Source organism: Tenrec ecaudatus, chromosome 7 (assembly GCF_050624435.1).
Source record: "Tenrec ecaudatus isolate mTenEca1 chromosome 7, mTenEca1.hap1, whole genome shotgun sequence".
NCBI classification, from domain to species: Eukaryota; Metazoa; Chordata; class Mammalia; order Afrosoricida; family Tenrecidae; genus Tenrec; species Tenrec ecaudatus.
The window spans coordinates 126,034,057-126,037,558 of NC_134536.1; the positions used below are offsets into that span (position 1 = coordinate 126,034,057).

General features: G+C 45.2%; 1 non-coding gene across 1 annotated transcript; it reads left to right on the plus strand.

Annotated features, from left to right (window-relative positions):
* The first annotated feature begins 3,055 nt into the window (after positions 1-3,055).
* Positions 3,056-3,200, plus strand: LOC142454125 (small nucleolar RNA SNORA48). Its single transcript, XR_012785646.1, has one exon. It is a non-coding gene; the product is annotated as a small nucleolar RNA SNORA48 (small nucleolar RNA).
* Positions 3,201-3,502: the final 302 nt, after the last annotated feature.

Below are 3,502 nucleotides of genomic sequence, written 5' to 3' on the forward strand. Positions count from 1 at the left end.
TTTATATGTTCTTCACTAAGTCTCTTCGGATACCACACCAGCAGGGAGCAGATGTGCCCCTGGTTACGGCCAGGTGAAGTGGAAATGCAGACAGACTCCATCTGGTCTCCACTGACTTTGTCAAGGAAGGAGACTTTACTGCACAGAAGTGATGAAAAACCTCAGCTTCATACTTGACCTTCTCTGGCACTACCTTGGTCGATGTAGGTGGCACCTCCTTACAGCCTTGCGAGAGTATTAACCTGGGTCTCCTGCTGAGCATATGCCAGTGGGGGTTGGAGCAGAGTCCCAGTTCTTTCTGTGGGTGTGGCTGCAGCAAAGCAGTTGTGTTTACAAGTTCTCTGTCTTGTCAGGACGCCTTTTCCCTGGTGCATTGGTTATGGAAAGCAGGCTCTGAGGACTTTTTCCTCCCACTGGGTTCCCTTTGTGTGTCTAGGCGTCTGTCATTTTTGCTTCAAGCTTAGGATGTGTGAAGAAAAAAGAAAGCCTGGGGAATTCACCGCTATGTCAACTCTTGAGTTCCAAGATGTCTACTTGGCCTGCTTGCTCCATCTAGGATGGAGCACCCATTATACAGCATCCAGCTGGCTCCATCTAGAATGCCCAGATCTTAGTTGCTCCTAGCAGGCACAATAGGAAAAAGATAGTTTTTCTCACAAATGTTGGCCATAAATATCTCTTAATATCTTTTGAGTTTTGTGGCACATGCATGTATTATATTTCCAATAACTACAGAAGCAAGGACCTATTTAAAAACCAAGAACTCCGCTATTTTAAAATTATAAAGTTAACCATCAAGAATACTTTCCAAAACCATTACCAGTGGGAAGTAAGAGGTGGGTGGAGGAAAGGAAGAAAGACTTAGGTGTTCATTTTAGACTCCATGGTATGGAGGGATGGGTGGGTCGGCTGGTTGGTTTTGTCTGCTTTACGATGCGTGTTATCGTAATTTAATTGCTTCTATGCAATTTTGTGAAGTGAAACATCACGAACAGGGTGCTAAAGGAAAAGAGTTGTAGCGCATTTAAAAAATAAAACATTATAAAATTTATTCAGCGAATAAAATGTTCCTTCAAGCCTGTGGTGTCAAAAGAGGCTTCGAGCCATCTAGTTCATCCTCACTGTTGGACACATGACCCAAGCTAGCCAATCACAGCCCTACTCTAGGATTGTTGTTTTCCACCTTGCACTGGGAAGGGAAAACATAAGCATCATGGATGTGTAGAAAAACATTTTTCTTTGGAAATGTAGAAAAACATTTGCCTCATCCAACTGCAACCCCAAGAAAGAAAAATGTTATAAAGAGAGAGAGAAAGAAAGAAAAAGAAAGTTCCTTGACTAGCCCCCCAATATCTTCTTCTACTTCCCGATTCCCCCACAGCTGGCCTGGGTTCTCCCTCTTCAGACTGGTTATCCAGCCATCCTAATGGACCCGCTCTATCTGTTTACACTCCTCTGGCTGCCATCGAGTTGGTGCTGACTCATAGTGACCCTCTGTGGGTTTCAGAGACTGTAACTATTTATGAGGGTAGAAAGTCCAGTCTTTCCTCAGGGGAACTGCTGGGGGTTCTGGACTGCTAACCATGTGGATCGCGCCCAACATGCAGCCATCAGGGCTCCGTTGTAAACTTTAGACTATATTCTAAGATCCTGAGACCAAGAGAACTTTGCCAGTACAAGGTAAAGAAATCTTGATAGAACTATCAAAAGTGGAGGTCTACTTCTCCCTTCCTTCCTCAGCACCCCAAAACAAAATTCTCGTGTTTTTGTAATAAGATGTAGAATTCTGATAGCAAACCTCCGACACCCAAATAAGCTGTGTGTTATTTTGTTCATGTAATTTTTCTTCTGCCTTTCGTCCACTTGCTGCCCTGTCCCTGGTCAAAACCCCACCCATCCTTCAAAGCCTGAATATCTTGTTCTGTTCTCTGAAGTCATTCCTGGGCGGTTAGGCATGATTTGTCACTTCTTAGTGATGCTCCCCAGGCCTTTAAAAAGAAAAGATGAAGCTGTATTCCCTGTGTAGCGATCACTTCTTTATCTCTGTCATCAGAGTCCAGGCGTCCTTTGTACACTCAGAGCATCCACCACAATGGGCTCAGAGCCAGGTTGGCTAGCTGGCTGGGTGGGGAAGGAATGAGTGGTGGAGCCTGCCCTGTAGAAACTGCTGTGAACTGCTGTCAGGTTGGGCCTTTTAGCCACACCACGCTCTGGCCTGGCCAGGAATCGAATGCAGGTTTCCTTCATGGAGAAGAGAATCTCACCACTGAAAAGACACTCCTGGTCATCAGTCCTGATGCATAGCGGTCTCTAGGACAGAATACAATGGCCCCACGGTGTTCCCTAGACAGTCAACCTGACAGAAGCAGACTGCTACGTCTTCTGGCCATGGAACTGCTAATGGGCTCAAACTGCCAAGCGTTCAGGTAGCAGCCTAGCATTTAACCACTGTACCCCCGGGGAGAGATCCTTAAAAGTGACAATAGTTCTTGTCAAGTTCAAGCCTTCAGTATAGAAGCCATCTATCTATACTGGAGTCTAAGTCGATGTCACTTTCATGATATTGAGAATATCAACTTTATCATCAAGAGCCTTATGGGACCTTTGACAACTTCAGGGTCTGCTCTAATTACCTTTGTGTTGATATGAGTGAGCTCTTCTTAGCACCAATGACAGCCCATGGCTCATGGTTCATGGCTACCAGTGGCCAGGTAAGACCGAAGAGGGAGAGATGATGTATTATGGACCCTGGCTGAAGTAAAGGAGTCTGAATGCCTACATCCCTTAACTGTGTGACTTTGTGCAATCCCTAAAGGCTCTGAGGAGCCCTAGTGGTGGAGTGGTTACCCACTGAGCTGCTAATGGCAAGGTCAGCAGTTAGAAATTATCAGCTGTTCCTTAGGAGAAAAATGAGACTTTCTACTCCTGGAAAGAGTCACAGTCCTGTAAACTCACAGGGGCTGGTCTACCCTGCTCTATTGGGTTGCTAAGAGTGGGAATTGACTCCATGATAGTGAATTTGGGTTTTGAAAAACTGTGCAAAACAGTGTCCTTGATCCCCTGGCTGTGGGCAAAGAGACACCTGATTTGTGGTGGTGCTCTTATATCAGTCAGGGGCAGAGCAGACTGGCAGCCCTTTGTTCATCCTAGCTTGATGCCTAGATCGTGGCCAGAGCTGTTTCATGCCTATGGGGAGGGAAAAAACAGAGTCCTCCTCAGCCTGTTTTTTGTTATAATCAGTGTTTGGGGTCATGAAATATCCTGTTGTAATAACAGTGGCATTTGTACATCATGAATTACACAATAAATATCACTGAATGCTATGTGCAAAGATGTTAAAATGGCAAGGGTCTGGTGACATACTCCTTGCCCACACACATGAGTGCGTGCGTGTGCACACACACATGCTTTTAAATACTATTTTTTAAAATGTGCTTCAGACTGAAGTTGGGTCCACTGTGGTACAAATGTCAAGTAGTATTCATGTGAGCCGGATATGGTC